Below are 12,927 nucleotides of genomic sequence, written 5' to 3'. Positions count from 1 at the left end.
TTTCATGCCACTTAGGAGTTTAAGCTCTGTTTCACTTTTCCTGAATAAGGTGTTGGTCATGGTATAGACAGAAAATAAAATGATCAGACCATATTTTGTGTTTCTATCATGCACAATTACACCGGCCCCTCTGGTGCACTGAGGTGTAGATAACACACATTACAAAAGACCACTTGGGAGGGAAGACAGTTCCTGAAAGCACAACATAAAAGAATTCCCCTTGTCACTACTGCCTTACAAAGACAAAGTGCAGTAGCTATATATTTTTCCAAAATTGAGTTTAGACTGAAAATGGTCGTCATAACGCCCCCTTTATACTGTGACAAAGCCTTATGGTCCAAATGTGTCCAATTTTAGAGATATTTGCAATAACTACATTATCCAACCCAAATACCAAGGCTTTGAAGGCATGATTCATATCAGTTTCAATGTTGGTTAAGTTACTGCACTTTGCCTTCGTAGGGCAGACTCGTAGCCACAACAGTACTATAGCGAAGTTTATGGCTGGTCCAATTGAATCAGTGGATGATGGTGATGAGCCTTATTCAGTTGAAGTGGCTTTGACTTTGTGCAGTGCCCTTGCCTGAGGGGTTCTGCCTTTCACACCAGCAGGGTGGCCACAACGCCTCAGATCAGGAGATGAGATGGGACTTTGATGACATTATTATTCATATCACTACTGACAGCCAATGCTACTGCCTCAAGGACTACCAATACATTCATGGCCACCGCCATCACCGCTACTCTCACTAGGACCACAATTACTTCCACTTTTATATTACACTTAGCTGACGCTTTTTACCCAAAGCGACTTTCAGTTACATTATTATCAGCACAGGGTATTGGTTACAGTCCCCGTAGCAATGTGGGGTTAGGTGCCTTGCTCAAGGCAAGGGCACCTCAGCCATGGAGTGAGATAGGGATGGGAATGGTAGGATTCGAACCTGCAACCCTTTGATCTAAACCCCATCTCCTTAACCACTAGGTCACGGCTGTTCGTCTATTATTCTACTATTACTACCTAACTGTATTTACCACTGCTGGCGTTACCTTTCTTTGTGCGTCTGTTGAAGTGTGACAATGATGTTATTTCCGTCACCACCATCACCACTACTGCCATTAGAACTAGGATATCAGTGCTGGCACTACATTTATTGTTTCTTCCCTTTTGTTCTGTCCATGTTCCGTGTTCCGTGTTCTGCCACTGCTACTGCCACCAGAAGTAGCACCACTGACACTGCCGTCACCTTTTCTATTGACATTGTGTTTTTCCTGTCAGCACCACTGCCACCATCCTCGTCACCTTGACTGCCACCACTGGCGTTGCTTTCTACGAACCCTAAAGCCACTGCTGCCACCACCTCTTTGTGCGTCTAAATGAGCCTCGATGTCGTTATTCCCGTCGGCACCTTCTGTCTACCTACTGCTACGACCACCGCCATTGCTGCCTCTACCAGCTACTGGTGGAGAGTGAGGCGGCACCTTCCTTTGTGTGTCTGCTGCTGACATGAGCCTTGATGTGATTGGTATTCCTGTCACCACCACTGCTACTGCCACAGTCACTGACTTATAGAAGTCAGTGGCCACAGTTACCGTCACTGCTGCCATTACCGCCACTAGACAGTGGCACCACCTTTTTTGGTATGTCTGTTGAAATGGGCCTTGATGTCACTATTATTCACACCACTGCCACCCCTGCTGCCATTTACCACCACCACCTTCCTTTGTGTGCGTGCGTGCCTGCCTGCGTGCGCACGTGCGCCTGCCTGCCTGTATGCCTTTGTTGCTTAGCCAGCATATTCCTAATGAATATCATAATGTGTTTTATTGGGCGCCCCTTTATGGTGTCGTTTATGTTCTCATCAGGCCGTTTATTCTCTCCTGATTCCCTAATGGCCGCCTGCTTGGTACAGTGCGGAGGGTGACTGATAAAGTCACTTGTCATTGTCCTTCTCCATGCTGCACCATTTGCATTAGCAAAGAGACACGCAAGACATTTCAGATATGCATAAGGTTAATGTGGATTTAATTGCGGGAGGTTTTACGTTGGGTCGCTGTTCGAATGAGTTGTCTACTGATTTGTCTACTGTATGGCATTTTAGAAATGTAGTGTTTACTTAGAAGAACCAAAGATGCCTCTCGTATAACTACTGTATTGGTGCCTTAGAATGTATGTAAATGGGTGTGTCATTTCTCTCGTAGGAGAGGGAGTCAAAAATTGTTTTCCTTGATTCCTTTTGTTGTTGAATGAATTTGTCTTTTACCCTTTTTACCGTTGAGTAACCAAGATCAACAATGTAGGGGATTTCTAACTCACTACCTCCATGCCATTGCTATCTGAAGACTGAATAATAGTGAACACCCTTAATTCTGAAAGGCAGTGGTTCATGTTTGCTGACCTCACAACTGGTATAGAGGCAGAGGAGATGTGAACTATGTGTAGTCATATGGAGTCGTGATTTTGTTTGTGCTTGTGTTTGTTTTATTCTTTTTAATGTAACTTCCAATAAAACAACTGGCTTTTGCAAATGTTCTTATTGTTCACATTTCAATATCCTTGTACTTTTTTACATTCTCATGTTACCACCACTGTGGTCCCATAACTCTTGTTATTTTGTTGCATTATTACAAATGTGTTGGTATAGTCTGTGCAGCTAGAGGCACTTCATAGGTTGGATTGCTTACTTTTAAACATTGGCTGTTGACTTTATTGGATATTACGTTACAGGTGAATGGAGTGTGTAAAGCACTCTTATCCCAATGGATACAAATATGGATTTGGGTTTCAGTGTCTGCAGACTGGCACGCTGGAAATGTTTTTTGTAGAGACTTTATCACAGAAGGGCCTTGATTACATTTGTTTTTGGCCCTTGTTGCCCATCCAGAAAGCAGATTTAGTTACTCTCATGAAGAAAAACTCAGTAAATGGTAAATGTATGGTAATACAATAAAACAGATCCTTGTGAAGCTTTATTATCACGAAGTAAATAGGGGACCAATTACAAACAAAACAACAGGGAACAAAACAACATTGGTGAAATCCGTGAGAATGCAACAGATTTTGTGTCCATTTCACGGAATTCTGTGAGATCAGGATGAACTTGACATTGCATGTTTATGTCAGTGCAGAATAATAATACTTTGTAAGGAATGCCTTGTTAACACAGCAGACGCAGCAAAGCCACAGTAGTCCTGGATGTTTGGCCACCAAAGATCAAGAGATGAAACTACAGGATGTGGAAGAGTCCGTCAGGCAAACTCACATCAAACTCATCATCAGGACCCGATTCTCACTGCACTCTGCCAACTTAGGTAGGTTTTCTCATGCTTACATATGATGTTACTGGTGTTCCTTAGCCTACTCATTTATAAGCATTAGTACATGTTTTCTTTTCATTAGCCCATTAATAAATGTTAATTAAGTGTTAATAAAGTCTTACCAAATGTGTTATGTACTGTAAAACCATTTGACTTGTTACTAAAACGATTAATCTGTGAGACCCCTCTATTAGAAGAGTTACAACATATTCTTCAAAATTGACATTACACCAATACTTGGACATTTTGGGGGGGGCAGGTGGAACGTCCGACTGCCTTACTAGCTGGAGAGGCTATATATTATATTGGGCCATCATTGTCACATGCTTTTGATCATTAAGCATTTTTAGATGTTCATATCAACATGGACCACAGTGCATTGTGACAAAAAAAAGCGTTCCAAAAGGGCACTTTTTGTTTAGTAGGGCAAAGGGGCAGCACCTTTAGCACCACCTCATCCCTATCTGTGCACGCCAATGTCTCCCAGCATGTTTAAGTGAATTGGAGCCATTGGGCTGAATCAACGTCAATCACAACTATCATACAGTCATAAATAAGGTGATGAAGCAGACGAATCTGCATGCACCAACCAGGCGCTACCTCTCATAACCTCACGGGGGCAGTAGTTAGTCACAGCTCCTATTAGCACCCCTCTGTGAGAGTGTGTGGTGGTCACCTTGTTATTGAAGAAAATGAACAGCCATACAAATGTCCCTTGGTGATGAATTTGTGGGCTGAAACTCTGTAAATGAACTTTTTATTACCTTTGGGAGATTGTCATTTCTAATCAGCCGACAGTAATCAGTTGTTATACACATCACAGGATCCTTATTCACACTTTGAGGGCAATCGTGTGACGCCGGTTCATTGTGACAAAATTACAGGTTTATTGCTTGACCTTGTCATCATTAAGCTTTGAAAGGTAATGTTTGTTGTCGTAAAAGAGAAATGAGCTTCGGCAAGCCGGGGTGTTGTGCATGTCTGACTGTGTCATGTGCCCATTCTACCATGCCAAAAGTCCAATGTGATAGACCCATTGGGAGACTCCCATTGCCACTGGGACACAGGTCACCACAGCACACAGCATTAGGGCTGGGTAAAATAATCGAGTTAATTGATAATCGATCGAATCGAATCGAAATTCACATAATCGATTCACAGGGCACAAAATCGTTTTTTTTTTGTTCTTTTTCTTTTTGTTCTTTTTGTTTAATTTATGTCTATGGAAAATACCCAGTAGGTATTAGTCAATTAGGCCTAGGCCTACTTATTACAAATTCGCTATCTGTTAACACTGTCAAGCCACAGCCCTTTGACATTTTTATATAAAAATAGGCAATAGCATCTTTTGGGGGAAATCTTGGCACCAAGAAGGGAACTGATTGAATCGATTTGGAATGAATCGAATCGAATCAAATTGAATAGTGATTAATTAATTCAAAGCCCTAAGAATCGATATCGAATCGATACAGGAACATAGCTGCGATATCCATCCCTATACAGCATACAAATAAATACAGTAGCAACGAAATTTTGCTGCACCTGTGCAAGGGGGCTGCCCAGCTACTGTAGTGCCCCACAGTGCAGAAGGACAGTAAGTACCTCAGTCAGCAAGGCTGGACTGGTAATTAGGCCATTTCCTGGTGGGCTGACTGTGCTCAGGGGCCATCGCAGTTGTTTTTATTTTAATTCATGTTAGACACCCACCCACAATTCAGAGGGGGTTGCACAAAAATCTCCGAGCCTTTTTTTGTCTCAGTCCAGCCCTGTAGCCTATCTCAGTCAAGGTCTTATGAGGTAGTGTTGGACTGCCCCTGCAATGTCTATGTCTACTATGATCATGCCATGATGATGTTGGTGTGGATCCTTGGGTCTTGCGATAGATACGCTAAGTTGCCATAGATACGCTACACAGGTTTCAACAGGGCTGAGACAGATTCATCTGAAAGGGACCCCCCACCCGACACATACAGTAGAATGTAGTGAGGCCCCTGCCTCCTTGGGCACGGGACAACTGACCTGTTTGTCCCCAACCCCACCAACCCCCACACTGTATGTATTGAGAGAGGGGGGGGGGCTTTCAGATTATTTTGTCCTGGGCCTGGCTGAAGCTGTCAGCAGCTCTGTGTGTCACAGGCTCATTACAGCATGTAAGGCCTACTTGTTTCATATTGGGAGTCCTACAAGGTATTGCACTGTGAACAGGATGGCATTGAGTTTACAGCTTGTGGACATGTACCAATAGATTATAGTAGCCTACATCAGCACACAGGGACAAAAAGGAAGTATGGTTGTCTCACTTAAGCCGGTAGTTCTGTTAAATCAGAGACGTGCCGTTTTTTGAGTTGATTGCGCCACGTCTATTTTTTGCAGGTAAGGGATCATCACTGATGCGACACAGGGGAAACTGCCAAAACTGAAACGGCAAAATACTAGAATCAGACCTGACCTTTTAACAAGAGAGACACACACACACACACACACACACACACACACACACACACACACACACACACACACACACACACACACACACACACACACACACACACACACACACACACAACCCATATCTCATAGTCCTTCTCCCTTCCTTCCCCTTTGTTGCTATCAGTGTGTTGTTCAGGTGCCAAGTTTTGCATTAAGTTTTGCAGCGTAACGTTCAAGGACGAGATTTAATCAGCAGCATCAGTGGCCTGCTGCACACCTCACGGCTCACCACCTCAGGCTGGTAATGTACACTACACCCGAGACCATATCCATATTCAACCAATTCATCTTCACAGATAGGGGTGTCATCCGCACAAACAGAATTCACCTTGGTGACGTGTCGAGATGAGCTACCCTTCAAGTTCAGCTACTGTAGCTACTGTAGCTGTTAGGCGTGCACAGATATGAAAGACGTGGTGCTAAACAAAGCACCTGCCCCTTTGCCCTACTGGCAGGGGCGGAGCAGGGGGGGGGGGGTGCATAGGGGCCAGGAACCCCCGGCCTCACCACTATGGGGGTCCTGCCAGTGACTTTTGATTGCCAAGCATCTTGTAGGGACGATATTTCACGGGCCCAACGCCTCTGACACATCTCCCGCCCCCCCTGTCCCAATACCAATGCTCCGCCCCTGCCTACTGGACAAAAATGCCCTTTTTTTGTCACAATGTACTGTTCCGTGTTTACATGATAATCTGCAAATGCTTCATGATCAAAAGCATTTGACAATACTGGCCAGATCTATATAGCCTCTGTAGCCTAAGGTAGCCAAAAGTTCCACTTGCCCCACCCTCTTCACCACCTGCCCCCCAAAATGTCTGTGCACACCTGGTATGGTCCATTATGGTAGCCATTATGACTCATTACACCAGTGGTGTAGTCTACGTAGAACGCAGGTATACGCAGTATACCCAGGGATTTCAGCATACCCACTTAAAATTGATTGATCCATTATTTAGAATAGCACAAATATGCACAGTCTAACCAGAATAGCACACATATGTATAGTACATCCACGTAGAAAAATGCTCAAATATACAGTATACCCACCGCAAAAAAACTACACCACTGCATTACACAGTAGCAGGCCTAGGGGTTAGGGTTTGGTTTTGGGCTATGTTGACAGGGCGTCCTCCTCTCAAACAGAAACAGGCCGCTGATGTGTTGATTCGAGCTACTCGTCGAGTTGAGCTTTGGCTATGTTAACACCCTATTGGTACATAGCTCATCTTGACGAAGGCTGATCTTAACAGAACACCAGAACTCTATGCATAATTATCCGTGTAAACTTCCAGTCTGAGGTGAAGTGTTGAAGAATGACTAAGGAGAATTATTTCCAAACAAATGTGATTTTTTAAAATGCATTAGTAACGTTATAGGCTTTGCCTAAAGTTATAATATAATAGTAAAATTTGGCTTTTGCATCAGCTTTGCCACCAGTGGACACATTTATAAACAAGATGTGATGAATAATTGCCTGAAACAAGCTTATCTATCAAGACGGATGCGACCAAAATATCAGACCAGTCAGAGGACAAAGTGACCAGCTGGCTGGCTGGCTGGTTGGTTGGCCACCCCATTGCATATGCAATCCCCATTTGTCAGTGCACCAACCTGTCGTGTGTGTGTGTGTGTGTGTGTGTGTGTGTGTGTGTGTGTGTGTGTGTGTGTGTGTGTGTGTGTGTGTGTGTGTGTGTGTGTGTGTGTGTGTGTGTGTGTGTGTGTCTGTGTGTGTGTGTGTGTGTGTGTGTGTGTGTGTGTGTGTGTGCGTGTGTGTTGGGTTGAGGTTGGGTCATTAGATGCCACCATCTGTTCCAGTGCCAGCTCTCCACCCGGTGATGTGCCCTCCCACGTGTGCCCAGGGTAGAGCTGCCATTTCTGGGAAGGGTTGGCAGAGGGCTGGGTGGGTCAGGTTGGTAGGTAGGAGTTGTGTGCGGGCAGTACATGGTCAATCTGACATGCAAGCCGCACAGACCAGTGCCACCTGACCTTTGTGACTGTGCTGCGCACTGTGTGTCCAAGGCTCACACTTTTTGAGACGTGCGTGTAGGTGCAGGTTTAGATTTGTGCATGTATGGAGGTTGACAGGGGTGTGTGTGTGTGTGCGTGCGCGTGTGCGTGCGTGCGTGTGTGCGTGTGTGTGTGTGTGTGTGTGTGTGTGTGTGTGTGTGTGTGTGTGTGTGTGTGTGTGTGTGTGTGTGTGGGCAGGGGGTTGACATGGCTTGGGGTGTCAGAAGGTCGGGATGTCAGAAGGCTCACTTTTTTATTTAATGAATTTTGAAACTTTGTGTGTGTGTGTGTGTGCGTGCGTGCGTGCGTGTATATGAGAGGGTGTGAAGTTGACATGGCAGGAGGTCAGTACAGGACAGGTCATCAGATGTAGCCAGCAACTTTTTACCCATTCCTTCATCTCTGACCCTATAGTGTTATGTGTGTTTGCTCCCTATTTTGAGACTGCAAATAGAAATTTTATGTCAACAAAAAATACATTTTAATATTTCTAATCACGTAACATCTGACCATGAATGGGTACCATTTCCCATGGCGACCCAGATCAGAGTCCGGCCTGAGTCATGCCCCAATACCCCGTCTCTCTGTGCAATGTTTTTATGTGTATTTGTTTTTTTTAGAGTATGAGTGTTTTAAGGGAGTGAATGTACATGTATGTTTTTATGGTGAGACGAAAGATACATTTCATGCTTGCATGACAAATAAAGTATTCTATTCTATTCTCTCTACCACTCATTCCCTGTCTAGTCTTCAGTGTCCTGCTCTGCCACTAAAAGCAACAAAAAACAAATAAATAACGAAAGAAAAATACCTGTCAGTTCTTCATACAAACCAAAAAGCCTCCTGCACTGCACTGCAGGAACAAACAGACACTCACTTGCAATGAGCTATAGGGATAGGTGACTAGGATGTCCGTGTCCATCCTCTTTCTTTTTCCTTTAGATACATAATATTCCTCCATTACCGCCACCGCACATTCCCCTCCATTACGTGCCCCTCAGAAGCATTTAATCTCCATCTTTTATTCTCCGTCTGTCCGACAGCACATTCCCCTAGCCCCCTTCATTTCCCCCCCTCCAGCTCATTGATGTCTTTTCATTTGCACTAAAATGGCCTGTAAATGCACCACTCTTCTGTGCAGTTTTCCTTTTTAGAGTGATTTTCTTTTTTGTCCTATTTTCTCTTTTAAGGAGGCCGAGAGTCCATTTGTAGAGGCAAAGATAGCTGGAAACAGCACTCTCCCTCTCTCTCTCTCTCTCTCTCTCTCTCTCTCTCTCTCTCTCTCTCTCTCTCTCTCTCTCTCTCTCTCTCTCTCTCTCTCTCTCTCTCTCTCTCTCTCTCTCTCTCTCTCTCTCTCTCTCTCTCTCTCTCTCTGTCAATCTGTCTCTCTATCTGTCCACAGCTAACTATCTGTTCCCCTGTCTCTCTGTCTCTCCTCCTCTCCTCTCCTCTCCTGTTCTCACCCCTCTCATTTCTTCCTGTTTCACTCTTCTTTCCGCCCTCCTTTTCATCTCTTTTCCACTCTGCCACCTCTCCTCCACCCTTCTTGCCATCCCCGCATATCCTGGGCCGAGAGCATCCCTCTCCATCAATGTGGTGCAAGGTGAGAACTCTTCCTCACCTGTCAGCCGCTCGTCTCATCACATCACCGCTGCAACATTGTTGTGACAAGGCTCTGACGGGGGCTCCTGTGATAGGGTCTTAATCCAGTCATATCTATAAAAAGCCGATGAGTCTGAGTGGTGGCAGCCGATTTCTCAATGGTTTTACGTGAACCGTGCAAGACCGTGTGAGCATGTGACGGACCTGTTTGTCAAATCATGTGGCATTGACTTCATGCCCTTTCTGGTGTCACAGTGGCACTTTGTAATCACTACTGCCTATGAAGCATCTATTATGCATGCATTAGTGTTTAAATAACAGTTTTGGTGAAAAAATAACTAGGCTTATATATCCAAAGAGTTAGTTGTATACAACTGGGGTCTTCTTGTAAGCATAAATGACAATTTGTTCTACATCTAAATAACTTCCTCAGTTGTCTGATGTAATCGTGAGTATATCATATAACTCCTCAAAATGTAAAAAGAGAAAGACTAGTAGACTGCCAGACAAAGATAAAATGACAAAGAAATTCAAACGCAAATGGTATGAAAATTTACTGAGAGCCAACAGACAAACTGGCAAGTATTATGTCGAAATACTCATTATCACGTGATGGGAGCAAATGAATAGTGTTAACTGAGAGTTAATAACTGTGTTATAAATGTGTAACAACTATGTTTACCAAGCAAGGGAATGTTAGCCTCGCGAGCCATCCTTCGTACTTCCGCCAAAGGATTGGCTCCTTTACGGTAGTCTGGCCGTGCTTCTCTGTGGAGTGCCTGGAGCAGTAGGATTTTGATCGCAAAGCCCCCCCAGAAAACAGCCAATAAGCGAATAAGCGCCCCACGTGGGGGCGAAAGGGGGAGGACGCTCGTGACAATGACGTACACATCTGCGCCAGAGCCATTGGTCTGAGCTATGTTGTTGTTGAGTAACTGCCGGCGATTGGGTGAGAGGTGTCCAATAATTTCGAACCATAACTGAGTGCAAACTTCCTGCTTCCTGCCATCGCTTTAGAGTAAACAAATGCCAGACCATAAATACGAAATGAAATGGTATTATGGGATGGTCAGGACCAGGCTAAGGGAATGTGCCCCAGACAGGCCCTTTGCTTAACAGACCAGTGGAGTCTGTATATTTGCATGCTCCCTGTGGTAACATTTAGCATTGACTGGGCCATTGATCTGGAGAAGCTGAACTGTGTGCATGTTTGTGCGTGCGTACGTGCACTTGTGTGTGAGAGCGTGTGTGTGTGGGTGTGTGTGTGTGTGTGTGTGTGTGTGTGTGTGTGTGTGTGTGTGTGTGTGTGTGTGTGTGTGCGTGTGTGTGTGTGTGTGTGTGTGTGTATCTTTGCCTGCATTTGTGTCTGTGTGTTGCAAAGGCCGCACAAGTCCCACAGTCCTCATCGTGCCACACACACACACACACACACACACACACACACACACACACACACACACACACACACACACACACACACACACACACACACACACACACACACACACACACACACACACACACACACACACACCATGCAGACACACAGGGGGTCACTTTGTATACCTTGTAACTCTATTATGATGGAGGGTAAAACCCTAACACTGTTACACCGTCCCCAAAACAGACTCCAGGGTGGCACAGTGGTACTTAGCCATCCACTAGGAGTAGCCTGAGAGAGACATGATACAAATAGGTGTGTGTGTGTGTGTGAGAGAGAGAGAGAGAGAGAGAGAGAGAGAGAGAGAGAGAGAGAGAGAGAGAGAGAGAGAGAGAGAGAGAGAGAGAGAGAGAGAGAGAGAGAGAGAGAGAGAGAGAGAGAGAGAGAGAAAGAAGGGGGGAAGATACGTATATATGAAACCCTTTCCTTTTTTATTATCTTTGCCTCCTTTTCTCCATCTTCATATCTCTGTCTCTCTGTCTGTCGGTCTATCTCTCTCATTATCTCTCTCATTCTCTCTCTCTTTCTCTCTCTCTCTCTCTCTCTCTCCCCTTATTTCTTTTGTCTTCTTCCCTTTCACTCTGAAACACCTCACCCCTCGTCTTTTAAACACAGTTGTCCATAGTGAAAGGGCAGTGCATGGTTAAAGGGAACCTAGAGAGTCTTTGCACTACTAGTGCAGCAGAAAGAGTGAATGTCTAGACAGCATAAGTATGAAGACCCACGGTCCTCCCCACTTGCTCCTATCTGCTCCCTGCTTCTCTCTCTCTCTCTCTCTCTCTCTCTCTCTCTCTCTCTCTCTCTCTCTCTCTCTCTCTCTCTCTCTCTCTCTCTCTCTCTCTCTCTCTCTCTCTCTCCTGTCTTCTTTCCCCCCTCTCACTCTGAGCATAGAGGTGTGACGTGAGCATTGAGCCTGAAGGCCCAGACCACCTCAGCTCACCTCACCTCACTTCACCACTTCACCTCAGGTGCACTTGAGAGTCAGCACGGTGGAAAACACAAGGGCTGTGTGCGCGCGCGCGTGTGTGTGTGTACGTGTCTGTGTACGTGCGTGTGCGCGTACGCATCCACGTGCGTGCGTGTGCGTGTGCATGTGTGTGTGTGCCTGAGTGCATGTGTGCACAGTAAAAGATGCAGTGTTAATTCAACAATTGCGGAATCAATTTAGCATCTTCTGCAGTGCATTTGGTCACAGAGTATCCAAGCATTGAATTAACACTGCATTTTTTTAATGCTTGTGTGTGTGTGTGTGTTTTTTCAAGCAGGCAACGCATCGCTGTGAAAATGTAACAAACAAATGTAGCCAGGAGAAGTGATTCCACTTCACTCCATGTAATTCCCAGACTGGCACAGCCCTATGCTAACTTGGAGAGAGACACAGCGAGAGAGGTATGGGCACAGGGTTCTCATACAAATTGTGGTAAAGAAAATCCATCATTTTTGGGCCACGCCTTTATGGCCTCAAAGCCACTTGAGGCCCCCTCCTTGTCAAGGACTTTACACTAGTTTGAATCAATGACCGAAACTTCACAGGCAGAACAGAGGCTACATGGCATCATACCAGAGTGTTAAGATATCACGCCAACTTGAACCATCTATCACGTTTGTACATCATCACCTTGCATGTTAACTCGTGCTCTCCTGTGGCAGGTTAGGTTCAGGCATGGGTTTAGTCAGGGCAGAATTTCGCCACAATTTTGCTATTTCCCTTGCTTGTTTCATGTTCTTTGCAAAAGTAAAGCGGCAGAATCGTTGCTTTCCTGACAGGTTAGGGTTAGGCATATAGTTTTGGTCACGGTATAGCAGAGAATTTTCGCTTTTAGCAACGGAAATTCACAGACACGGTGGGAAAACTGTGCAAAACTGGTCACGTGACAAAAGCTTTCCCGTGGCATTTAGAAGCACAACACTTGAAAAGGCATCGCACCTCAATGTAGAATGCACTAGTATGAAATAAACACACCTTTGCATGATGCCAGTCTGACAGAGGCCAATTTCATTCAGAGAAAGCAATAGACAAATACAAGGGGAAGAAAAGAGAAAGACAAACAGAGAAATGGAGTTGGAGG

Source organism: Engraulis encrasicolus, chromosome 13 (genome assembly GCF_034702125.1).
Source record: "Engraulis encrasicolus isolate BLACKSEA-1 chromosome 13, IST_EnEncr_1.0, whole genome shotgun sequence".
NCBI classification, from domain to species: domain Eukaryota; kingdom Metazoa; phylum Chordata; class Actinopteri; order Clupeiformes; family Engraulidae; genus Engraulis; species Engraulis encrasicolus.
Note: the sequence above shows the minus strand (reverse complement) of the source record.